The sequence below is a fragment of the Protobothrops mucrosquamatus genome, unplaced genomic scaffold (genome assembly GCF_001527695.2).
Source record: "Protobothrops mucrosquamatus isolate PMUCROS unplaced genomic scaffold, P.Mucros_1.0 scaffold113, whole genome shotgun sequence".
NCBI classification, from domain to species: Eukaryota; Metazoa; Chordata; class Lepidosauria; order Squamata; family Viperidae; genus Protobothrops; species Protobothrops mucrosquamatus.
The window spans coordinates 700,400-728,265 of NW_015386485.1; positions in this window are offsets into that span (position 1 = coordinate 700,400).

Genomic DNA, 27,866 nt, shown 5'->3' on the forward strand with positions numbered 1-27,866 from the left:
AATTATTTGCCTATTAAAGAGCTTTGGGTAAAAAAATATCTTGCCAATGATACAGGAAAGAAATGTAACTTGTCCACTTAAAATCAGTAATAATGGAATTTAGAAAATAATGATTCATTTGAGGATGTGAATGTGGGTTGAATGTGACACATCTCATTTGTGCTGTGAGATTGCAAGACTATAGAACCAAATGTTTAACATTAATAGTTGATTATGCTGATGTGTTTCTAGGTTTCCCCACACATTNAGATGAGATTTATTAACATTTAGAGACATGGAATCTAGAGGTTATCAACTACTTTGTTGCTTTCTCATATTATTGAATGAAGAGCTAAATTTCAGTTAGAAGCTAGTAAAAATAAAGTTTTAATTTTTTTTCTCATCAAATTCATGGATCTCCAGGAAGAATAACAAACATATAAACTGGGACCTAGCACTAGTAAGTCATTAAGCAAAGCAGTCGCTATGTTAAAAATCATATGACCACGACTGTGCTTACAATTTGATAGGAGAATGCCTACTACTGACTGTAATTCAGAGAAAGAGAGAGGCTGCAAAGATTGTAGATAAGGGGTGTCAAACTCGCAATGTCACGTAACATATCACAACGTATTGTGACTTTTTTGCCATTGCTGGCAATGGGGTGGGCGTGTTTTTGCTATGATGCATCCGTCCTGCGGGCCAGCAGTTTGACACCCCTGTTGTAGATGAAGATATTGATTGCAAAATTACTTTTTCATCACAGTCGTAACTGCGAAAGGTCACTGTCTGAGGTGGTCACTAAAAGAGGTCTACATACTTAAATTATAAAAAAATTGAGGACCATATCATTATGTTTTAAGTAACAGACAGACTATGCTCATTAAAAATGCATAAAACTGAAAAAGTTTCTATGTAGCAGCCCTATTTTATTTACTGAGGATGAACAACTTCTTGAAATAGTAGCAATAGTAGCAATGCCACTTCTGAGTAATATCTTTGCTCCTGAAAATGAGTTTACGTCTTCCTTATCTTCTGGCTTTCCATCCCTTGTATTTACTTCAAACTGGACTGGTGATTTGCTCTCTCTTTTTTAACCCTGAAATATGACATGAAAGCCTATAATCTGTGTAATTGCTCTTCCAATACCACCTAAGTGTTGTCATTTTATGGAGATTAGAGTTCGATGATTCTTCAGTTTTAAAAATCTTACATGTGTCTTAGATTCACATGTTGTTTTAGGAGTTGAAGAAATCAGGAAGAAAGATTTTCTTCTGCTAAACCCCATTTTATATAGCAGTGCAGCCTCAGTCATGTTTACATTTACAATGGAATTCAAATTTTATCACCTGGAGAATTTAAATATATAATTTATTTTAAAAAGATGCTTTTGCTGAAATTCCCAAACAATGCTTCTGTTTCTTGTGCAGTGGTTAGGTGAGAGTTTTTACAATAACTGTTTAGTTTAGCAAACTATGTTTTAAAAAATACTCTTATAGGCAAGCTGATTAAATAGATGAAAATTTTTGGCTTAGGTGTAAAGAATGAATGAATGAATGAAAGAAGAAATATTAGTGCTTTTCCATAAACTCTTAATCAAACTTGAAATTTCTTGCAGTAAGACATAACGGTGCTTGCGGATATCTAAATTTCATTCTTAGCTTCTTTAGTTCTATAGTTGGTGGGAAGCTGTATTATATAATCCATTTATAAAAATCTGTTCCCATTGAAATGGCCAAGAGGTATTACTTTCATTAAATTATAAGGACAGATGTTGTTCTACTGGGTTTGAGGGACATTTACATTCAGTTCCAATTAGTTCTTTATATAACATCAAAACACAAGAAGCCTTGGGTAAATCATATTCTCTGCTTCAGTTCATGCATTTATTAAAGAAACATATTCTCCTAGACTTTGTTTCTTGGTTTGTGTGTGTGTGTTAAAAGGAATAATTTTTAAACTGCAAATAATTTCATATGTTCATGTTTAATGGGAAAAGTAATATGTGTTTAACCAAAGGAAAAAAAATGTCAATAAAGGTTTTGTAAGTTCCTCATGGATTTAGTCAAGCTGAATTCATTTAATGAAGATACTAGATTGGGGCGCAAACAATCCTGAGCTTCTGCATCAGTTTTGTGGACAGAGAAATTTGCTGGACAATTTCTTCAGGGAATAAAGACATTATCTAACAATTTCTCAAAAGCAAGTCCCTTCTCTTAACAGTGACAGTAGCATCAGTACTCGTGCCTTAGAAGGGGATTATCTTTTTAATGTTTTCCCTTTAGATTTAATTCAAATGTGGTAAGTTAGGGAGAATGCAGTGCATTGGAGAGATGCTTTTACCATAAAAGACAAGAAATTCACCCATATTTTTGGTTATCCCGTCCATCCATCCATCCATCCATCCATCCATCCATCCATCCATCCATCCATCCATCCATCCATCCAAATAACTGCAGGGATAGTAAAAAAGGGCAAGACTTCAATCAAGTTGCAACTGCCATAAATAGTCAAATTAGGTGAAATCATTTCACTTACATTTTAGAATAGAGCTATTGTAATATTTAAAAAATCCCGTACATCTGTTACTGACATGAAATCATAACATTTTTCTTTTAGTTTAAATAATAAAGCTTTCTTATTTCCTAATCAAATCTGAAGGAGTTAAAATAGAAACACTGTCTTTATATCATTGTAATGATGACACGAAAATATTATATAAATAGGATTAAACAGTTGCTTCAATCATAGAGTACGGTACTTCTTAATTTAACTTATCCATTATTGTCTATCTTGTATTGTGGAATTCTTGGTGCTCTTTGAGCTTGATTGTTTGCTTGCAGAAATTTCATTATCCATTAGGTAACATCTTCAGTGCTAGAAGGAAGTGGAGTTTACTCTTTGTTTTATATACAGTAGCTTTGCCCTGTCAGGGTTCATGAGTATGCAGTTTATTCCTTGGTTGTTCTTGATTAGGCTATTGTCTACTTCTTGATTCCCTCAGTTGATAGTTGATAGTTTCTTGATCAGGGTATTGTTTATCTGGTGTATAAAAAACCCCACTCCTTTCTAGCACTGAAGATGTTAGCTAGTCAGGTAACAAAACATCTATAAACAGTCAAGCTCAGAGAACATCAAAACTCCACAGTTCAAACCAGAGCTACATATATTCACTTCTGTTGATGTCTTGTACTGGTAATTCATAAGTTGATGAGTTGAACAAACAGACCATTTATGTTTGTACTTACATGGAGATACAGACTGAGGTGTCACCATTATGTGACACTAATTCCTGTTTTTGTTTTCTTATTTTATTATCTTGGGGTGGTAGTAGGAATTTTAAAACCATGTCCTTGAGTATGTAATAACTGAGAAAGTTAAGGTATTGGGATCACTGAGTTGTGACTAAGAGGATATGTTTCAGTATTAGTTCAGAAGCATCTCTCTGCTGCCCTAAATAATTTTTTAGGCTTCCCTCTGAGCCTGAAAAAAGGTCTTGCCTCCAGAAGTGGTGAATGCTTCAACACTGGACGTTTTTAAGAAGAGACTGGACAGCCATTTGTCTGAAATGGTATAGGGTTTCCTGCCTGAGCAGGGGGTTGGACTAGATGACCTCGAAGGTCCCTTCCAACTTTATTATTATTATTATTATTATTATTATTATTATTATTATTATTATTATTATTATTATTATTGGAAAATGATTACTAAAATTAATGTTGGACTCCTTTAATTGACAGTAAAATTGGGCTTCTTTGATGAACAGTATACAGGGATGTGATGGTTCAGCAGTTAAAGATGTTGAGCTTGTCAGCTGGAGAGCTGACAGCCCAGGTTTGAGACCTCAGTGGCGCACGTTGGGGTGAGCTCCTGTTACTTGCCCCACTTCCTGCCCACCTAGCAGTTTGAAAGCATAAAAATGTAAGTAGATAAATAGATACCACTTTGGCGGTAAGCTAACAGCGTTCCTTGAGCCTTGGCATACAGTCATGCTAGCCACAGGACCACAGAAATGTCTATGGACAACTCCCTCAACTAAGAAATGGAGATGAGCACTGCCCCTAAAGTTGGATACAACTGAACAGGGGAACGTTTATCTTTATCCTTTAATCAACAGTAAAGGACTGCTGCTTGTGCAAGATCAAAACTATCTTCTGAATAATTTTTGAAGTGTGAAGAGCCCTACCTAGTATGTTTGTTTGGAAAGGATCCTCTGAAAGGATCAGCTTTTGAAGAGAGTTTTGAATCTAGAAATGCCAATAGCAATCCAAATCTTTGATAGATAGGATGAGTGTAATTCACTCCAAACACCATGAATACAGCAGAATATCCACATTATATAAAACCACTACTAACAAGCTACAGTGTTCTGCTGCAGAGCACAGAACAATGAAATATTTATTTTCACAGCACAAAGTTTAAATGGTGAAACTTGTTACCAGAAGATGACTAGATGGCTGTCAATTTGAATAACTTTGAAAAATCAGAAAATTTTAGTGGTGGGTTTTTGTCATGATGGGGCTATAAATTACTTCTAGAGTCATAAAAATATAGTTCTCAGCACTAGCATCTGGGGCACATGAAAGTATTTTCAATCATATAGCTTTCTGAGCATATGGTGAACTTGTGCATGACCATCCGTTACCTAAAGAGCACAACAGAAAGAAAGAAAGGAATACACTCAAGCTAAGTCAATTCCTGATGCCTGGACCCATACAGCTTTCTTGGCTGCATTATTTATTTATTTTTATCCTTCCTTTATTATAGAAATTGATTGATTGATTGATTGAATGAATGAATGAATGAAATTGTTTGATAGTGTCTTTTTTTTTCCAGGATGCATTTTTAACTTTCCAGTTTAGTCTACCTCCCTGCACTGGCTTTGTTTAGCTTTTGAGATAAGTCATGGTTGGTTGCCACTTGCTGAGTCAAAAGTAAAAAAAAAGCAGCTTTTAATTGCTCAGTTAGTCAATTTACACATAAACTTTGTGTGCCTTTTCTTTAAAACAACACAACACTTAATCACTACTGTTAACAAAATACCATAGTTGTAATTAGAATGAGTCAAGATATTTAGAAAGAGTATATACTCATTACTCTATGAGGATTACAGTTGCAGGAATTGGATATGTCTAGTTTAATGAAAAGAAGGATTAGGGGTGACATGATAGCAGTGTTCCAAAATTTAAGGGGTGCCATAAAGAAGGGGGAATCAATCTATTCTCCAAAGCATCTGAAGTTGGACAAGAAGAAACGGATAGAAACTAATCAAGGAGAGAAGCAACCTAGAGCTAAGGAGAAATTTCCTGATAGTTAGAACAATTAATAATTGGAATAGGTTACCTTGAAATGTTGTGGGAGCTGCAACACTGGAGGTTTTAAAGACGAGATTGGCCAACCATTTGTATAGAATTTCCTGCCTGAGTAGGGGGTTGGACTAGAAGATCTCCAAAATCCCTTCCAACTCTGTTATTCTATTATGGTCTAGAAATTTATGTTTCAAGTTTAGTTGATTTAGCAACATTGAATATAAAGAAGAATATTTCAGAGTAGAAAAGAGATTGCATATGTTTATGGAGAGAAACAAAGTGAGTACGAGCTAGAAACTGAAAACAGTTTATGCCTCGTATCTATTGTATACCCAGAAAGAGGAGAGGAGGGAAAGAAATGTAACTTTCCTTCCTTTTTCATTTTTTTGTTTGATAAAGTCTAATTCATTCAGATTCAGAATTGACTTACTCTTGTGCATCCCAATTTATTTTTCTGACAGGTTAATTTAGTTGCTGTAATTGGACATCCTGCATGCAAATCTTTTTTGGCTACGAGACCTTCATTTATTTAGTCAGCTGTCAAGTGATTTTGTTGAAGTCTGGATTTTTTTTCTTTGAAACAGAGAATACTGGACTATCTCCAGACTAGGTATATTAAAATCTGAAATCTTAAGGATATATCAGTACAAACGATCATAGAATTATAGAAATAGAAGAAACGCTTTGGGCCAGTAAAGTCCAACTCCCTGCTTTAGGTAGAATGCAAATTAAATCATTCATGGAACATGGTTGTTTAACATCTGCTGGATCACACAATTTGAAGGAGAAGCCATTCCCTTTATGGCTAACTGGTGCTTCTGCTTTTACTTTCTCCTGTAACATTAAACCAGATTTTCCTTTCCTGTAAGATAACACCATTATTTCATACCAAAGCATGAATGGTGACGCAGTGGTTAGAATGCAGTATTGTAGGCCAGATCTGCCCACAGCCTGGAATTTGATCCTGACGGGGCTCAAGGTTGACTCAGACTTCCATCCTTCCAAGGTCAGTAAAATGAGGACACAGATTGTTGGGGGCAATATGCTGACATTGCAAATGGCTTAGAGAGTGCTGTAAAGTACTATGGAGCGGTATATAAGCCTAAGTGCTATTGCTGTTGCTATTCTGGGATAAGGGAGAAACCCTTCTCTGTGGCCTTCTCTGTGATGTCATTCAGGTACTAGAATTATGCTATTATATCATTGTCAGTCTTCTCTTTTCAGAGACAAACATACAAAGTAATGTGTCCTTTTTCTAAACTTCAGGTACTTAAAAATGTGGTGCCAGAACTGGACAAAGTACTTGAATTGGTGTATGATCAATACAAAATAAATGGAGCATGTTGCTTTCCATCAGTTGGGCAGGTACAATAAATTTGAATAATTTTTTTCTCAATGTCATCTAAAAATGGCTTTTCCATCAGTATATTCATTTTGTAATCAATTATTCCAATAATTGTAATCATTTTTTTCTAAATGTATGATGGTATAATAATATAATAACTAGATCTACTATCCTAGATCTGTGTATTTGAATTCTGTTTCCTAACTAAAGAGCTTTGCAGATCTCACTATTAGCTTTGCTACTTTCAAAACCGATTTCACTAGTTATATTTTTTTATTTGAGAATAAGGTAGCCCTCAACTTATGACCACAATCGAGCCCAAAATTTCTGATGCTAAGCAAGAAAGTTGTTAAGTGAGTTTACCCCATTTTATTATCTCTCGCCATAGTTGTTAAGTGAATCATTGCAGTTGTTAAATTAGTAGTGCAGTTGTTAGATGAATCTGGCTTCCCCATTACTTACCAGAAGGTCACAAAAGGGACCTGGGACATTGCAGCCGTCATAAATATGAACCAGTTGCCAACCATCCAGATTTTGATTACTTGACCATAAGGAAGCTGCAACAGTCGTAAGTGTGAAAATGTGAAAAGTGGTCATAAGTCACTTTTTTCAGTGCCGTTGTAACTTCAAAGAGTCACTAAATGAATGGCAGTAAGTCGAGGACTACCTGCATTAGCTATTGTTCAGGGTTTCTTCTATCATCTGCCAATATGATAAGCATTCACCACTTCATCAATTCATTAATGTTAAAACAGGAACCAGAGCTGAACTTTGTAATACTTCATTCAATACCTTTCGCAGTTTTATGAAGAACCAACCATTGATGAGTACTTGAAATACAATTTTTGAACCAATTGTATATTTGATTTTGATTTTATTAGATTTATACCCCGCCCTTCTCCTGGCGGACCCAGGGCAGCTTACAGCAAGCTAAAAACAGATAAAGACCCTACAAACACCGTTTTAAAATATAATTAAAAGAAATATTAATTTTGCCGTTTCATTTAAAATTTTGTTAACACCCAATATAAAATCAAATTAAAATCCAATCTAAAATAGCCCTCAGGCCAGCCCCGCTAGCTGGAATAGCCATGTCTTGAGGGCGCGGCGGAAGGAGGGGAGATCCGGAATGACCCGGATCTCTGGGGGTAGTTCGTTCCATAGGGAGGGGGCTCCAACAGAGAAGGTCCTCCCCCTGGGGGTCGCCAGCCGGCACTGTCTGGCTGACGGCACCCTGAGGAGACCCTCTCTGTGGGAGCGTACCGGCCGATGAGAGGCAATCTGTGGCAGAAGGCGGTCTCAGAGATAACCAGGTCCGATGCCATGGTGCGCTTTAAAGATGATAATCAACACCTTGAAGCGCACTCGAAAGGCCACCGGTAGCCAGTGCAGTTCGCGCAGCAGCGGCGTTACATGGGAGCGACAAGTAGCTCCCATCACCGCTCGCGCGGCTGCATTCTGGACTAACTGGAGCCTCTGAGTGCTCCTCAAGGGGAGCCCCAGAAGAGCATGGGTAACTGTGCGCAAGGCATCCCGGTCCAGAAAAGGCCGCAACTGGCGAACCAGGCGTACCCGGTAAAACGCCCCCCTGGCCACGGCCGTCAATTGATCTTCTAGTGTCAGCCGTGGATCCAGGAGGACACCCAGATTGCGCACCCCCAATTTATCTACTAAATTGTCACTCCATCCAGCCCCAGTTTACTAATTGGTAATGAAAGTTGTCATGGCATTTGTGTCAGCTGTTTGCTAAGAGAAGGATGGTATGCTTGGAGCATTCCCGCAATATGTTACGGAAATTATCCAATCAAAACGTGAGATAAGCTTAGTTTAACAAGACCTACTTTTGATAAATCTGTGCTGACATCTGGTAATTACTACATTGTGTTTAAAGCACTTAACAGAGCAATGGCTTTTAGATGTGCTCTAGAATCCTCCCAGATATTGATGTCAGGCTGTTGGGTCTTTAGTTCTCTGACTACTCTATCTTGGAATGTTTTTTGACTAAACAATCCTATTTGATGTCAATGCTTACAGTACAGTAAAAAATTTTGGGACCGCAAAATTTGTTGTTAAGGAATGTGGTTATTAAGTGAGGCATCACTTGACCATGTGTAATTTTACAAACCTTATAAATGGCAATGATATGACTGTAGGACGCTGCAATTTCCATAAATGTTAGCTGTTGCCAAGCACTTGGATCATGACCAAGTGATGTTTATAACTTACTTTTTTCCCAACACCTTCATAACCTTGAACAGTCACTAAATAAATGGTCATAAGTCAATTATCTTACGTAATATATATATTTTCTTACAAATTATATATTAGCTAGGAAAAGTTAATCCAGATCCATCAGAATGGTTTTATACGATTTCAGGGATACAATTTGTTAATCAGAACTCTGTAATTAGTTATTAACTTAAGTCTGAGTTCAGGAAAACTACTGTCTGACACTTCTTAACTATGATTTTAAAAGTAGTTTCTGCTGGACACAACAGAGAACAGCTTCACATACTTTATTTAGTATAGAAGCAAATAATCTGAACAGGTATGATTATATTCATTGTATGACAGCTCTGCAATTATGGTTTCTTAAAAAAGATCTTAATGGAAAGAAGCCTTGCTTAGCATTTTTATATTGTTTTAAGATTTATCTGAGAAAAGTTTCTTCAATTAAATGATTAAAGATTCCAATCAGCAGGCTGCTTTAGTATCCTACTCTCTAGATTTTTTTTTAAATCAAAGCAGTAGTTATCTACAAATATTAGATAACTATCCCAAATCAAGGGACTACAAGTTAAGAATTTCACATTAAGAATTTCAGTCTTCAGTGTTAGCCATACTGTAACAGCCAGTTTGCAAATGAGATTTTATTGATCTTCACAAAATGTATACAATCTTCAATTTAAGAAATAAAGAAGTATGGTTTTGGCTCTATATACACACATTTTTTGGAGGTTATGTAAAGCCCTTTTTTTTAGAGGGCTGTAGGCTGTGAAATGACCATTGCCTTCCTAAATAATACATATACTGTTGGATTGTGGCACTTCAATTTGCTTCCTGTCTTTTTAAACTTTTAAAGAGTTTAAAATATAAGAGGAGAATAAACTCCACTCTGGTTGAGGTTCTCAAAAGAGTTAAACTTTAAGTGATATTTGGAGATATATATTTTCCCTCTATTTTTTTTCTTCTGAGAGAATAGAAACACAGCATTATAAGACAAAAAGACATGAAAAATCACAAGGTTAGATCCCCAATTTATGTTATCTATTTTGCCTGCTATAGATGGCCAAGATGCAACATGTTACGGATGAGTTATATTTATATAGAAAACTGCTGAAAGCCATATGAATGCTCAGATGAAATTATAAGCTGAATTTCTGATGTGAGAAGAGCTTTGCATGTTATCACAATTATACATTTCCAGGTGACATCTTCTACTTGTGAATTTTTTTGGCCCGAATGTACTTGGGTGAAATTTGAATTTTATCAGTATATCTTTTAAAAACTTTATTATTATTCTTTATGTCACTGTAGCTAATATTCAGTTGGATCAGCACTGAAATGATGATTCAGCTATTCAGATAATCTTCCTTGACTTCTTTGTGACTTGTCTTTTCTCCAGCAAATGGAGGAATGCAGACTCCACGGATGTAATTTGGCTCCCGATTAGCTCTTAGAACTCAGGTAGTACAATTTTCCATCCGTGGACTCTTTACCCATTCCTGGTGGGAGGAAATTGTACTACCTGAGTTCTAAGAGCTAATCGGGAGCCAAATTACATCCGTGGATTTTACATTCCTCTTTGCTGAGAAAAGGCGTTCAGGTAAGACAACGCCCCTTCTTTTGTGCCTCTTTTTTATTTTGTAAAAATTGAATATATATAAATATATAACCAAAGACCTACATACAAACATCCGCGAAAACCTCAGAAAACAAATATATATAAATATATATAAATAAATATTTATTTCTCCTTTATTTATTTAAATATTTATTTCTCCTTATTTCCTGACATTTGTCTTGTGTCTTGTAAATACCATCTGGTTAGAATAGTTAAGGAGTTAGCTAAAGATCCTTAAAATTAACTGTGAATTCTGGCTAGTATGTTTCTGTAGAACTAGTGGTGACATTGCTAGCCCTTCATAGATTGCTAATTAACATTCTGTAGTTTGTATGTTATCTCAATTTCTATAGCATATTTATCAATCAGTCAGTCAAATGTTTATTCTGGGTTATAGGCCACCATATTATAACATGTTTAAAATTCATTGTTTTTTATAATACATCTCATTATTCTCTACTATTTCCCTTTAAAAGGATGATTGATATTCCTATTTTCGATAAGTAGGAATAAGACTTTTGTAAAAGATTTTGTGAAATTTGGTTAATGTATTGTTAACTGAGATTTGCATCTCCCATATTTATGTTGCTGTTGTTGAGTGGTATCACAGTGATTGTGCTGTTTGTTAATGTTGTTCTTGTTATCTTCAGCACTGAAATTTTAAGGAAATTTGGAGACAGCTTCATACTGTTATTACTAATTAAAAATATCATCTTCAACAAACAGAAATAGGCATTAAGGCATATTTTTTCACAGAGTTCTTTTTCTAAATTAAAATTTAAATATTTACACTTACAGAAAATTAGAAATTACATATATTTATAATTTATTTCTGCAATAAAGTGAATGTTACACAGCACAGTGAACATATCATAATAGCAGATGAATGCAATACTACTTGTTTTTCTATGTTTGTGAAAATTAGGCAAATAAAACATAGCTACTGATGAAAAAAAGGAGACTAATGTCTACTAAAAGTATTTGCTGAAATTTATTGAAAATTGCCACACTTGACAAAGTTTCCAACAGTAGGATTCTTATGTGTAGCATGTCTGTCTCTCTGGCTCTGTCTGTCTGTCTGTATGTGTGTATGTGTATGTGTATTTTGCTGCATTTTTCAATGTCAGTATTAAATCTTTCCTTTATAAAGGAAAGTTCTATATGATTCTTTGACAATGGCATAGAGATTAAATGGAACAAAAGAGGTATTTGTTAAATATTACATTAATTATTTGAGTTCTCTATGGAACTTTAGACCACTAAATCTTTGCTTTCCAAAGCTTTGCTCATTATATATATTCTCAGTGCTTAGGAAGTTTTTTAATTACAGTTTTGCATCTAGACTTGTGAATAAGAGTATAAACTTTTCTTCTTGTGTGAGAATGCTGCAGTTGTAATACCTCATTGTATATCTTGAAGGATAATATTTATATTAATCATCGAATCATAACATTTTGCTTTGGCCTAGATCCTGCCTTCAGAGTCTTTAGAACAGTGACCCCCAACCTTTTGGGCACCAGGGACCGGTTCCGTGGAGAGAGGTTTTTCTATGGACTGGAAGGGGCATGATTTTGCGTACTGCCTGCATCCTGCAGATGGCGCTTTGTTTGTTTGAGCCCAGTTTCTGGCATGCCATGGTCCGGTGCTGGTCCATGGACCGGGGATTGGGGACCCCTGCTTTAGAAGAAAGGAAGCCTCTCTGAAATAATGATACTGATAAGTGAAAAACAAAAACCTCTTCTGTCTTAAAATCATTAGTAGTTAAGTGAATAGCAATTCTTTGCAGCTTTTCTTTCTCAGTCTATTGTTTGGCATAACATGCTATGAAATCTGAATGGAGATTATGTTATCACTTAATTACCATTATTGTCCTAGGAAATGTGCTGCATACCTTGATTAATATTATGTATTTAATTAAAGATAATTAAATATTAGACATAGGTATTGATCGAACTTTAGCCATGGGAGATAACTTCAAAATAGCCAGTGGACAATATCCTCCTTGCTGATTTTTCTGTTTTTTTTTCTTATTGTTCTTGATACATTTTGAAATCATTCCACTTTGTTTGACTTGACCCCCAAATCCACTGTGTCTAAGTTCAATAATGAAATTAATTTATTTTTTAAACTCATGTTTCCTTCCACAGGTTATTTTATTTCTTCAATGTATACGACTGAATATGAAATTAACAATAACAGAAACTCTGTTTTGCTTTCATATATTATTTTGACCACTGCCATTTTTAGAAAACAAGAGGAATGGTTAAATTTAGGAACTTAAAACACAGAAGTTAAACCAAGAAGGCTTTGTGCCAAGTTTCTTTTAATCCAAGTTCTTTAATTATCAAGCTAGTGATGGTAGGAAATAATGTTAAGAATGAAGTCATTCTGAAGTCATACTATCCAATTTCAAAGCCATTTTGCAACTATATAGTAGCAATTTGACTTTATCGCTAAGTGATACACAAGAATAATCTTAACACAAATACCTTATCAGCAAAAATTCCTTTCTAACTACATGTCCCATATGTTTGCCAACTCTTACTTTCATTTGCAGATATAGTCAGAAGGTTAGTTATACACTGGAAAGTAATAAAATAAAATGGCTTTTGTGGCAAAATATTATTATTCCCATTACTGTTTACTATACGTTCTGTCTATTTATTGTTGTTTTAAATAAAACATATATGATATCAGAGCTAGTATCTGAGCTATTGATTTATGCTCTTTCATCAGCAGGTAAAGCACACATTTTACAGTACACTGACATTGGGACTGGGTTTTGCAGCATGCATGGCTGTTTTTTAATCTTAGTTTAAGGAGTTTGCAGGGGCTATGAAAAAGTCTGATTTTTTTGAAGTGAGTGAGAAAGTGCTAAGCTGCATTGCTTTCTCTTGCTTTCAGATAATATGTGGGAGACTATGGACTCCATGCTTCCGACATAGGAACAGGACCAGGTGGGGAAGCTTCACTTCAGAGAGAATGCTGGGAATTTGCAGAGGGCGACGGAAATTCCTGGCTGCCTCTCTGACTCTGCTTTTTGTTCCTGCTATAACCTGGATTTACCTGTTTGCTGGGAGCTTTGAAGGTAAGAAAGAAAACCTTGATGTTAGAGTCTAGAGCAGTGGTTCTCAACCTTTTTAATGCCGCGACCCCAACCGATCGTAAGTCGAGGACTAAACCGGTCGTAAGTCGAGGACTAAACCGGTCGTAAGTCGAGGACTAAACCGGTCGTAAGTCGAGGACTACCCAACCGGTCGTAAGTCAAGGACTTTCCCTGCCCGGGAGCGCCGCACATGTGTTCCGCCCTCTGCGCCGGCCGAGGCGTAGCTGGCAAGCGGCAGAGACGGAGCAGGCCAACCACCAGCTGGCCCAGCCCAAGGGAGGTAAGGCACCCACCGGAAAAGGGAAAAATGGCGGACAAAAAAAATGGCGGACAAAAAAAATGGCGGACAGCCTTGCTTGGCGACCCCCGTGAAATGGTCGATCGACCCCAAATGGGGTCCCGACCCACAGGTTGAGAACCACTGGTCTAGAGATTGGTGTGTTTCAGAATTTTCATCACTGTCACTTCAGATCTAGCAGCCTTGAGACAGACTGGATGAAGTTGTTCCCTCTCCTGTTTTCCTCATCTCCTTAGGGACTAGGAAGAGGAGGCAAAGCTGTCTTTGTATAGCTGTGAAACTGTCAATATCTATATTCTTGATCATCATGCTGGTTCACTCCTGTGGGTGTACTTGTTATGAGAACTGAAGTATACATTGATTTATTAACAGCTTAGACTGATTTTTCTCAAAATGACAATTTGGAACAAGTATTTCAGTAATTAACTCTGAGACTTTGAAAGGAAGATATGATATCTGTACATTTCTGCCTTATTTACTTATGTATTTATGTGTGTACACAGCTGTCTCTATAAAGGCAGTTTCAGAACTGATGACAATGTAGTTGAAAGCAATCTGCATCAGTTTTTGATATAAACATTGTGCCTTAGATGTAGTCCTTTATGTCTTTATTTTTAGTAATTTTCAAGGGAACAGCTGTATTTTTATCATTATAATTTATTTAGTTTTAATGCTCACAAAAGCTCAACCAAGGCTGTCATGCTATAAGAAATGTCCTTTTATTTTTGAATGAGTTGTTATTTCCTGTATTAGTGATTTTTTTTGTTTGTTTTATGAACTTCAGGAAAATGGCTTAGCTTAATGTGAGCATTTTTATTTTACAAGCCATAGCTTCCCCACAAATCCATTCCTTTTCTCCTTTCCTTGGCCACTGAGCTTGTTAATAACCCTTAATGAGTTGATAATTTTTTCCTTTAAAATCTTTTTCCCCAGATTCTCCCGAAAACTTTTTCTCATAGATGAATTGACCATTTTAAGACTGAGAAACAACCTATGTAATCAGATCAAGGGCCAGTCTAAGCCATAATATTTGATTTATTCTTATATTGTTCCAGAAGATCTTTGAAAATTAATTTTAATCAATGTTACTTTGCCAAATAAATTTTAGCTTGTTATTTTTAGTACATAGTTTGTAGCATAAGATCTTGGATTTTACTGTTTTAATTAATTATAACATTGATTTTCTTTTGTGTTTTTACAAATTCTAAAAGTTACTGAGAATTATTAAGTTTTGAGCAGTAGACAAATCTCATTGATAAATTAATACTTTCCTAATTGTAGTTTTAGAATTAATTTCTATAAGAATAATTTTGAGTATTCCATAAGTAACTTCAAAATTTAAGACCTAAGGTATATCTTTAAGAAACCTAAATGAATTGGCTATACAATTATGTGATAATTTGTAAATAGAGCGGAGCTAAGCAGTTTTGATGAAAGAAAAAAAAACATGTTTGATCACACAGATCAAAATATATTTAAAAACCTATCATATATACATACATACAACACATACACACACGTTTATTTTTTATTGACATCTACATTGCTGTTAATAAATAGCTACTTATTTCCACTACTAATAAGATAGCTGAGGAGAAAAATGCTATATCCAAGCTTCTTTGTATAATCAGGACAGGAAGTGAAACATATAGTAAGACCTACAATTCACAGGTTAGTGAGAACTATTACTCAAAACAACAACAACAACCCAACATTGATTTGCCATTACAAGAGAATAAATGGTTTCAGGATCCAATCTGAGTAGGTCACTGGGACCAGAGGTTTAGTCTTCCGAACGTTTGGAGTTGTCCTGGAGCCCATCCTCAGAGTTCCAGTATGAGTCCCAAACTTTGGAAGACTAAACCTCAGGTATTGGTGACCTAGATTGGATCCTGCAACGTTATCGTGGGACATGTATATTTGCCTTCATTTGTGAGTATATTGTTTTGCTAAGATCCATGTTTAGTAAATCCATAGTTCTTCATTTTGGTTAATACTCCAAGTTTATGTATATACATTAAAACTATTAACAGCTTTAAATCTTATTCTTTCCAAAAACATACTTTCAAATATATGGCTATTAAATGAAAATGAATGTATGACCATAATGAAAAGATTGATTGGTATTAGTTGGTGTGGTCAGAGTTTAATAATCTGCTTGAAAACTCATACTTACTTATACAAATATAAATGCTGCTTCATTTGCTATTATTGTGGTTTCTCTTTTTGACCTTTAAAGCCCTAAATGAAATATAACAATAGAGGGGCAAACATGTGTGCATGTATAAATATGTATTTTTATATTTTACACACACACACACATATCTGTAATCATTTTACACTTCCAGCATAACATCCAATATGTTACCCAAGCCTTCTAAGTGTGTGTCAGTATAATGCATAGCTCTTCTAATTACTGAGAGGTGGGTAATAGTATGTTGGCTTCTAAGATTGTTTCTGTATTATAAATCCTAGCTTTCATAAAAGGGTAGAATACTATATGCTTGGGCTAAAAATGATTTCTTCTACCATATTGGACAGAATCTGCCAGATCTAACTACTATATCTTTACCATTAGTATGGAATTCTGATGTGACTTAGACTAGTAATCTAATGTAATGTACATCTGCTGTATCTTATCAAAGATGCCATGTAGGGCATTATGGGAAAGCTTCAATTGATTGTGCGTAGTTGAGATTAGTATGGTAATGACTTTGGCATATGGAAAATTGAAATTGAGAAATCTAAAATAAGTAAATAATTAAAATCATGAATTGATTCCATTCTGTGAAACTAAAAAACAGGGATGGCATAATAGAATTGAATGAAAGTTGTCTGATCCTTTGTTAAGAAGTTGGTGAATCCATGCAAGAAATGAATTGTCTGGTTGTTAGAGATAAAAAGATTGATTCATCTTGTGTCTACCTTGTAAAAATTAATTTCTTGTTGAGATTTATTACAGAAAGAATAAAAAATAAAAAAGCAATTGCCTAGTGCTTTTAGAGACTTTCAGTTGGACTACTGAATTTACTTTCTGGTTTTCTGTTAGGAAGAATGTAAAATGATGTAATTTCAAGACCATCCAGGATCTTGGAAGTTCTATTTCCAAGGAAGATTACTCATGGTCAGAGACATAAAAAAGAATATTCAAGTCAGAACAGAAGTCATATTCCTGGCAGTGAAGAAATGTACATAAAACGTGTACATCAGCAATCATGCTTAGAGGCACAAAGGTGACCAATCACATAGAATTGCAAATAACAGACTTCTACATAAATAAGATGCTGTCATGCAGACATACTAGAAGTTATAACCAACCTGTTCTTACAGAACTGGTCCTATTTATGAGACTTGTGATTACATATTATGAACCAGGAACAATTCTGGAATTTAGCCATATACAAGAATGATAATAAATTAATGAAGTGTGATGTGCCACAAGTCTGCCCGGGTTAATTGAATCAAAAACCTTAATTCAGTTACTGCTTATCCAACATGATCTGACCACAAGGTCATCCAGGCATGCTGGATATTCTTACCTGAACCATAATTCCCAAGGCACCTTCCTTTGCAAACAAGCAGTTTTATAATTCCTTGCCTTAATCAGACTGGTCGTAATAATGTTTAGATAGGCTGTGAAATTACATCTCAGTCTTGAATAGAGAATCTTAGGCTAGAGTGATTGATTCTGGCATCAGTCCCATGCTTGGGCTTGACTGAAGTGGAGAGAACTAGGTGGATGGGATCATCTGACTCCTCTTTTTCCTCTGAGGACTCTAATGTGGCCAAGTTTCATGAAGCTTGAAAAGCATATTGTAGAGCCAGAAAAAGTACAAAAACCAATAACCAAAATTATCAGTTCTTCTTTTTTTTAAAAAAGGTGCCACTTAGGAAAGAAAGCAATCAGCAAAGCTCATGCATAGTTTAGATAAAAATAATAAATAGAAGAGGGTTTTTTCTGTCTTAATATAGAATCCAGGTACATCCAATGAAATTGAATTATGAGAGATGATAAAAAGAATCTCTGTTCTAAGTAATGTGTGCTGAAAACTATGAATTTCTACATCATAAAATATATTGCAGTCACCACCTGCGGAATTTCAAAGGACGCTTAAACAGATGCAAGGAGGATAGGAATTTTAATAGCTAACAGTCATAATGGCTATATATTAACTCCAGGATGAAAGGCCGGGTGCACTGTAACAAAATTGCAAACTTTTAGTGAATGGAGGGACAACTGCTAACACACATGGACAAATCCAATTTGGGTTTATCAGATTAAATGATAAAGTCTTGATTTAACTAGGGCAATCATTTTCAATATATTAGTTGGGACTGCAGAAAGTTAAAAGAAGATAACTGGGCTGTGAACATCTCTAACTAAAAACTTTCCCTAGTACTTTTTCTGGTTAAATTAATATGAAAATTGAATATAATCAGCCTTCTATCCTCAAATTACTACTTTAATAAATTGCTAGTATTTCACCATTTTCCTATGCTGTACTTCAAAGGCTGGATTGTAAGGTAGCTTCTCAAAGGAATTATTATAGATCAAAAGTATTTCATATTATCTGGAATACACATTTCTATCTCTATGTACATAATTTCTGGTTTCCAGCAGCTTTAGCATATATTCTTTTCCTAATATGCAAAGAAGTGAGTAAATCTACAAACATATTTGATTTTACTTCTCATAAAAAGTCATTTTGTGAATATTTTTTTTTCCAAATTGTTATATTTCCAGCTCCTGGCATATAATATCTAAAGTGCAATAGTATTATCAATTAAAATGTATACAATATTTTACAAAGATCTTGTCTGAGATATTTTGAAGTTGTTTTAGATTCAAGTTTCAGATAACATATCCACTCAGAAATCTTTCTGCAAGTCCAACACATTATACAAGACATTACTCTTTTATATAGGTCACTCAAATGAAGTCATAGTTGCAGTCTATCGGTTGAGTGCTATATGTTAAGCTTGAAAGGTTTATCCCTATTTGGGACAAGAAAGAACACTAGGCTGACTCAATGTTAATTGTAGAACTTATGTCTCGCTTATAAGACTTGATTTAGATAGTTTTATGGTTGCATGTTAGGTTAATAATTACAGGAAAACATTTTCTTAACACTTAGAGAAATTTAGTGTTAATGTTTATGGATCTTTTCTCTAGGCATCAGTAGCATGGATTAAAGCTTCCATCCTATAAGAGAAATCTTTCCCCTCCCCACTTTCATTGTCACCAAATAATAAGTTTTGGCAACTGTCACTTGCACAGGCTTCTTCGGGATGTTTAATAATCTGGATTCACAGACTCATGCTTTCACTCCTTTTTATTTCTTCCTTTGTTCCTGTTGGATTTCATCAATGTAACTCATTATTGAAAACCACTGTCAAGAAAGAAAAGAAGGATGTCTTTCCTTCATGCACAGCTGTCACATCAACTGATGTTTTTACTGGAACTGGATGAATTGAATCAAGACAGCTGTTGCAAAAAAAAAAATCCAGTCTTCTAAGCATTACTGGATTCTGTGTATTTCATTGAACATTTGCATAGTATGATTGAGAAAGGCATGGAAATTGATACATGTTCAGTAAATCATTTACCCTGATACACTCAGATTAAAATAATCAAAATTTATTTCATAGTAAGTTGCTTTATGAATCATAGTCTTGGCAAGGTGATATTAAGCAAATCCAGCTTGCCTCATTGACTTTGCTTGTCAGAGGTCGTGGGAAGGTCATAATGTGATCCCAGGATGCTGGTAGTCATTGTAAACGCTGGTGGCCAGGTGCTCAAATTCTGAACATATGACTATGGTAATAGTGATGGCCAGAAGTACCTATTATAAATCACTTCAGTCATTGCTGCTATAATTTCAGTGATTAAGTGAATGATTGTAAGTCAAGGACTACCTGTATTATGCAATCAAAAATTATTTACCCTTGATGATAACCTATTTCCAAAGGATGACTAGGTTTTTGGATGGAAGAGTGACTAGACTAATCTGCAATAATATTTGAGAAGAAATAACTCATGTTAATCAAATCTGAAAATTTATCTTCAATTTTGATACTGTAAATCAGTGGCCCCCAATCTTTTGGGCACCAGGCACCAGTTCCGTGGAGAAAGGTTTTTCCACAGACCGGAGGAGGCGTGGTTTTGCATGCTGCCTGCATCCCGCAGATGGGACTTCACTTGTTTGCGCGGCCTGGTTGCTGGCATGCTGCAGACTATATGGAATACATATATACGCATTAACTATATGGCTATATGTAGAAATACATGGAAATTCTTAATTTTTTAAAAAGAAAACTAGAATGATTAGTTGTGGACAGAATCAATATAAATATACACAAAAGTGAAATGCAGTACAGAGTATTATTTTAGAGCATATCTGCAGACACTGTTTTAATCATTCAAAATTTTTAAAAGAGGAGTAAAAATAAACCCAGACAATTATTGTCCAGACAAATAGGTAGAAATAATAAGAGGAAAACAAGCTATATAAAAGAACAAACTTTGCTAAAGAAAAATCATTGTGGATTTTTCAGGCAAATCCTGCCTAACCAATTTTGTGGAATTTTGGGAGTATCAGCAGCTCTTTGATTCAACAGTGGTCCTAATGAAATTATGTCACAAAAAAAACACCCTTTCACAGAATTCCTCATCAAGAACTTTTATGTAAAGTATTCCTCATGAAATAAGAAGATTCTTTTCCCTGAAAAATCAGAAAGTAAAGAATAGTAATAAATGGCCAATTTTCTCAGTGGAATAAAGTAAGACATATTCTTCATGAATTTTTATTGGGACCAATGCAATAGAACTTGTTCATAAATAATCTTGATTTAGGGCTAAGTAGTATATTGTATATGTTTGTAGATGGCACCAAGCTATGAAGATAGTAGAATCAAAATAATTATGAAGAGATCCAGAATGTTTTATCAAATGGCAAATAAGATTCATTCTAAATAACTGTTAGTTGATACACATTGGGACAATTGTACCCAGGAAAAGGATCTTGGGTCATGGTGTATAACTCAACTCAGTGGGTATCAGTGTGTAAATTCTACACTAGGATTCATTATGAAAAGAAAATGAAAATGAAACTGACAGTACTGTAATGTCCTTGTCCACAACCATGACAGTGCATCTATAATTATGTGTATCATTCTGAAAAAAAGGATATAATACAGTTGAATGCAGAAGAAAACAGGAACAGGAGTCATCCAATGAATAAAAGGAGATTAGAACAGACAAAAGAAAGTACAGTTCATAAACAAGAAGTAATGTGCACTAACTTGGGTGGCTTTCAGGCAGGATTAGATAAATTAAGGAGGGGGATATATCTATTAATGGATATTAGTCTTAAAGACTTATTAGAGTTGGGTTGGGGTTAGCAGGCTTCCAAGCACCAGTTGCAAAGAAAGAATAATGGTGAAGAAGTACTGTATGTTTCTGTTTTTTGCTTAACGGGGATTTTCAAAGTTTGAGCAGACAACAAATGTTCTATTAACATGGACTTTTTCTTAATACAGCAGAACAGCCCTTATGTCTTCATGCATTTACTTACTTCACACGGAAACTACAACTTACTGGCTGCTAATAATGATGTAGCAGAAGGATAATATACTTGGTACTAAATTGATATCAGAGTCAGTGTGAACTACTATTTAAATTTGCAGTTGCTGCTTGTAAAGGGAAAAACAATTGGTAAACTATGAATACCATTTCCTTTTAATCATCACTATTGCTTTATTTGCAAGGAGCCCAAGTATTCAATATTATTAAGTACCAGTCTGTGGCAAGATGTAATTGATTTTATCAAGAAAACAGGTGAATTAAGCAATAATGAACACACATATGCACAAGTGAGCGCAAGCAATGTGGTTCTGCTGTCTCCTCTTCCTTTTAAAGGGCTGAATAATCAGTTTGCAGATGCTTTTGGCTGAAAAACATTTTCCTTATCTTAAATTATTAAAATATTTATTTCCCTCCTAAATATACTAATAAATAATAAAGCATACAAAGATGTTGACATTAACCAGATTATGTCTCAAATATTTTATTCAGTTTGTAGAGACTGGCAGTCTAAAGAAGTTATAATTATCAATCTTCGGAACCAAAAAAACCTTGACGTTTCTGTAGACTTTAGACTTTTAGAAACCTAAAAGAATAGTTAACTTTTACCAGGGGGATAAACTGTTATACCTGGTAATATACTTTATGTGTTCATCAGTCTGCATACCTGATTGAGAAGTTGTTGCTCTTTATTTCTGGTAAAGTTTCATTGTGTCATTGAAATGGCTACTCCTCTGTTCATTTTTCTTTCCATGCCTTTTTAAATAGAGCTTTAAGAAAGATATCAGATGAGCTAAGAACGGTTTGTTAACTTTATCCAAAGTGCTCTGATACCATTCCAACAATTTGGAAGTGTTCTAAACTCGAAATCATTCCATTTCAAGCTTAAAACATTGGTTTCTAACAGAATTATTTTAAGCTTGAAAAAAATCTGGTTAATATTGAATACTTTCTGAACTTGAAATGTTTTGAATTCTGCTGCTCTTCTACTTCTAAGTACCTATTTTCTAAAAGCCCTGGTTAGAATTACTGCTCTGGGAGCATTATCTTACATAATCATGCCAAATCTATCATTTGCTGAAAACTTTATGATAGAATGAAGCCAGTGAATGCTGTCTGCCATCTTGTCATATGACTTTACAGAATACAAATTATGCCTAGAGGTGATAAACACAGTTTGAAAAATAGCAGGGAAAGAAACTAGTAGAAGTATTTTCACACAGAGACACACATAATGTTTCACAAAGAGGAGAGAAAGAAATGATATACGATAAGAACCTGCACAAACAAAGGAAACTCTAGGAGGAATTGAAGAGAGAGAGAGTGTAGTAGACAAATCATGTGACACTTAGGTAGATATAGCTGTTAAAGAAATATCAGAAAATGGAGAAGTATCAGGCTTCAAAACATCAATCTATTCTGCATAGAATACCCAAATAAGAACAGTATCCAAAGATTAATATTCTCTTGGCCATAAAACATTGCCACCCAAGTTTTATTTGAAGATCTTGATTAACTCAAGGGGGTTACACACATTACTATAGCTTGGCAAACTGATTTCAGGAGTACTATTATCTTGCAGTTAATTGTCAAGGTGATTTATTCCTTTAGTAGATTTCAACCTTTACATGGTAGACACCAGAAGGGAGGAGAGAATCTGAAGATCTATTTGTTTCTTTACTGTAGCTGCAAACTTCTAGTTGACCTATTTAGCTGTAAAAGTCAATCTCTCATAGAAATTTACTGTATCTTGTGTAGTTCTGAACATAGAGAGATACTAAATAGCTTCACAAAGAAAATCTTGCATGCTGTATATTATCTATTTGATGTCAAGAATAATTTATCCACTCCTCGGAGAGACTCCTTTATGGGCATTATATTTGCTTTTGGTATAGATTGTTTTAGCTTTTTTGACTGCTGCTGCACACTGTTGGCTCATATTTAAGCGATCATCCACTAGGACTCCAAGGTCCCTCTCACAGTTATTATTTTTGAGCCAAGTTTCACCTAATCTGTACTTGTACCTTTGGTTTTTCCTGCCTACGTGTAAAGTCTTATTTTTCTCCACATTAAATTTCATGTTGTTGGATAGTGCCCATTGTTCAAGTTTGTCAAGATCTTTTTGGATCCTGAGTTTGTCATCTGGGGTATTGGCTATTCCTGCTAGCTTAGTGTCATCTGCAAATTTGAGGAGTTCCCCTTCTCTTCCCTTGTCTAAGTCATTTATGAAGATATTGAAGACTACTGGGGCTAAGACAGAACTTTGTGGCACCCCACTGCTTCTTTCCTTCCATGTAGATGTAGTACCATTAAGGACTACTTGTTGAGTATAGTTGGTCAGGCAGTTACAAATCCATCTGGTGGTGATGCTGTCTGTCCCACATTTTTCTAGTTTACCAAGAAGTAGGTTGTGGTCTACTTTGTCAAATGACTTGCTGAAGTCTAAGTATACTAATATTTCACTGGTCTACTAATTTAGTTACTCTGTCAAAGAATGAAATAAGATTGGTTTGGCATGATCTGTTTTTAATAACCCATGCTTGCTACTAGTTATAACTTTATTTGTTTCAAGATGTTCACAGATCTGTTTTTTTATTATTTTTTCCAGTATCTTCCCAAGTATTGATGTGAGGCTGATTGGTCTGTAGTTTCCTGGATCTGGGTCTCCCCCCCCCTCCTTTTGGAAGATGGGAACAACATCAGCTCTTTTCCAATCTTCTGATTGTTCCCCAGTGTCCAGGATTTTTTAACAATATGGTACAATGGTTCTGAGATAACATCTGCCAGCTCCTTCAGAACTCTGGGATGTAATCCATGAGGTCCTGGTGATTTATATTCATCAAGATCAGACAGGTGTTCTCTTACCATATTCTTGCTTATTTTAATTTTTATTTCTAGTCTGTCTTTTACAGTTATGTTTTTGATAGTTTGGGCTATAGTTTCTTTTTGTGTGAAGACTGATGCAAAGAATGAGTTAAGCAGCTCTGCTTTTTCTCTACTGCCTGTTACGTTCTTGCCCCTTTTCTCTTTAGTGAACCAACTATTTCCTTGATTTTTTATTGTTATTTATATGTTGAAAGAAAGTTTTTTTTTAAATTATCTTTGATTTTTATTGAAGTCTTTGTTCATTCTGAGCCTTTGCTTTCTTGACTTCATCTTTTCAGATTCGGGCTATCTGCTGATATTCTGCCTTAGTTATGTGTCCTTCTTTCCATTTTTTGTACTTATCTTTATGTCTTTCAGTTTATCAGAGAGATCTTTATGTAGCCATGCTGATTTCTTCTTGGATTCCTTGTTTTTCTTTTTCAGTGGTATTGTGCTGGACTGGGCTTTTATGATCATATTTTTCAGAGTTTCCCATGCTTCTTGATTAATTGTACAATTCAATTAAAAATAAACTGAAATATTGTTATTTAACAAAATAACAATAAAAACATTATAAAAAATTCTGAAGGAATTTATTTTACTTTCAAAAGCCTAGCATTTTAACATGAGTGTGTAGACTGTTTTTTTACATCCACTGTATGTGAGATTGTAAAATATAAACAGTAATTTGTGTAGTGGACATTTTCCAACAGCATTACAAACATCTAAAACTTTAAACCTAAATTTAATATTTTACTAATATCAATCTGGAATGATAAAGCAAGTTCTCTCTGTGAATACAAGACCGTTTTACATACTAACCAGTCTGAAGAAAAACATATTTGAATAAATAGTGGAATGACGATCCTATTCATGCTTATGATGAAACAAGTTCTAATCCATTGAATCTTCTAGCAGAAAACTTCTTACATTACATTTGGTGAGAAAATGGTATGATTTTCAAAACATTCCTTTGATAACCAAAAGGTGCATTAGAGAAACATCTTCAAGATGAGTAGCCAGAATAATACCCAGGGAATGGTATCTCCTGGTAAGGGAGACTTAAATGTCTTTTTTATCAAGTTTCTGAAAGCTTGGCATTTAGCTTTTAGGTCAGATTTTGATCAACCAACCAATTTTTAATACTAAAGTGAAATTAATAATTAAAGACAGAGGGAGAAATTCAGATCCACTGTAAGTTCATCCTGCTTTACAGGGAATAATAATAAATTTCTAATGGCTCATAGGCATAGGTACATTTGTGCATACTTTCTTTTACAGCTGCCAATAGATACAGTTCTCATTGGCTTTTATTAACAAAAAAATGCAATTTTCTAGAAACATTTTTTTTAAAAAACATACAGTTTTCATAGCAGTTCTAAGGAATAGAACTCAAGAACAAACTTATCCTAGATGACACGACTTCAATTGATATTTGTTTATTAAATTTCCAGATGTGGTTCTCTTTATATGTGCTGGACTAAAAACTCCCAATCTCCCAGATACCTTGAACAGTAGATTGGGAAGGGCATTTGAGTGACTAATTCAATCAATGCTTTTAAATAATGTACAGATACGAAGTTTTGCTAATCTTTAGAAACTTTTCCATATTTTAAATTTATTTCTAATACTCAGTAATCTTGTTATTTGTATTTAATAACTTTGCCTTATATAATATGAATAGCCTTGTTGCATCCATTTTGTTTTGCCTGAAAGAGAGTTTATTACTTGCTTCCTCAAGTCACTAGTGCAGGCTGTGATCAGGGCTTTCATGGCAAGGAACAGAACATAATTTATTGTCCTGTTTTGTTGACCAAGATTAATAGGAGAAAGCCACTGTGCTTGTTCAATTTAAATATCTTTTCTGACTAATATTTAAAATTTATTACCCTAGGTTGATGTATCCCAGAGGATGTAATGATACTTCAGGGCTTGTGACTGCTTCAGTGTGAAGATGAAATGCATATAATAAATATCTCAGTATAATTGATGCTATTGGAAAACATCAGATGATATTGACTAGAAATTTGTCACAGTAGGAAGACCTTAAAGATCTTACTTTTCCCTCATTGTACCAGTACAGTATTTTGAAGTATTAGCTTCTGTATGTCATATTCCCAGAAGCTGTAGATGAATATAAAGAGGTGGACAACCATGTACATAAATTCAAGTTCAATGACAAAGATAAAAATAGTAGCATAAATATCTTTGAGCTATAGGAATTAAGTTGTATGTATTTTTGAATTAGTAGTAAGGAAGATAGGGTAAATGCTATTTCAGATATTTTTAATACAGCTACATTTTGAAAAATGATAGCAATGCATAAAAGATATAGATAGATAGACAGACAGACAGACAGACAGACAGACCAGCAACAGCAACAACAACAACAACAACAACAACAACAACAACAACAACAACAATAATAATAATAATAATAATAATAATAATAATAATAATAATAATATAAAAAAAGTTGGAAGGGACCTTTGAGCTCATCTAGTCCAACCCCATGCTCAGGTAGGAAACCCTATACCATTTCAGACAAATGGCTGTCCAGTCTCTTCTTAAAAACTTCCAGTGTTGGAGCATTCACCGCTACTGGAGGCAGATTGTTCCATTGGTTAATTGTTCTAACTGTCAGGAAGTTTCTCCTTAGTTCTAGGTTGCTTCTCTCCTTGATTAGTTTCCATCCATTGCTTCTTGTCCTGCCTTCAGGCGCTTTGGAGAATAGCTTGACTCCCTCTTCTTTGGGGCAGCCCCTGAGATATTGGAACACTGCTATCATGTCACCCCTAGTCCTTTTCATTAAACTAGACATACCCAATTCCAGCAACCGTTCCTTATATGTTTTAGCCTCCAGTCCCCTAATCATCTTTGTTGCTCTTCTCTGTACTCTTTCTAGAGTCTCAACATCTTTTTTACATCATGGTGACCAAAACTGGATGCAGTACTCCAAGTGTGGCCTTACCAAGGCATTGTAAAGTGGTATTAACACTTCACATGATCTTGATTCTATCCCTCTGTTAATGCAGCCTAGCACAGTGTTGGCCTTTTTGGCAGCTGCAGGACACTGCTGGCTCATATTTAAGTGATTGTCCACTAGGACTCCGAGATCCCTCTCACAGTTACTACTATTGAGCAAGGTACGCCGTATACCAGGGCTTTTCAACCTTTTCACCCATTGTACCAGTTTTAGGATAAGGCAATATCTGAGTACCACCAGTCGCCCAGCAAGGTGTCAAAAACTTGATAACCCAAAAAAAGGGGAAAAAATGATAAAGTACAGGTAGTCCTCGACTTACAACAATTTGCTTAGTGACTATTTGAAGTTACAACGGCACTGAAAAAAGTGACTTATGACCATTTATCACACTTAATGACTGTTGCAGCATCCTCAGGGTCATGTGATTTACATTCGTATGCTTGGCAACTGATTCATACTTATGACGGTCACAGTGTTCCAGGGTCATGTGATCACCTTTTGCAACTTTTTGACAAGCAAAGTCAATGGCCAGGGGGGCGTGGTCAGCTCATC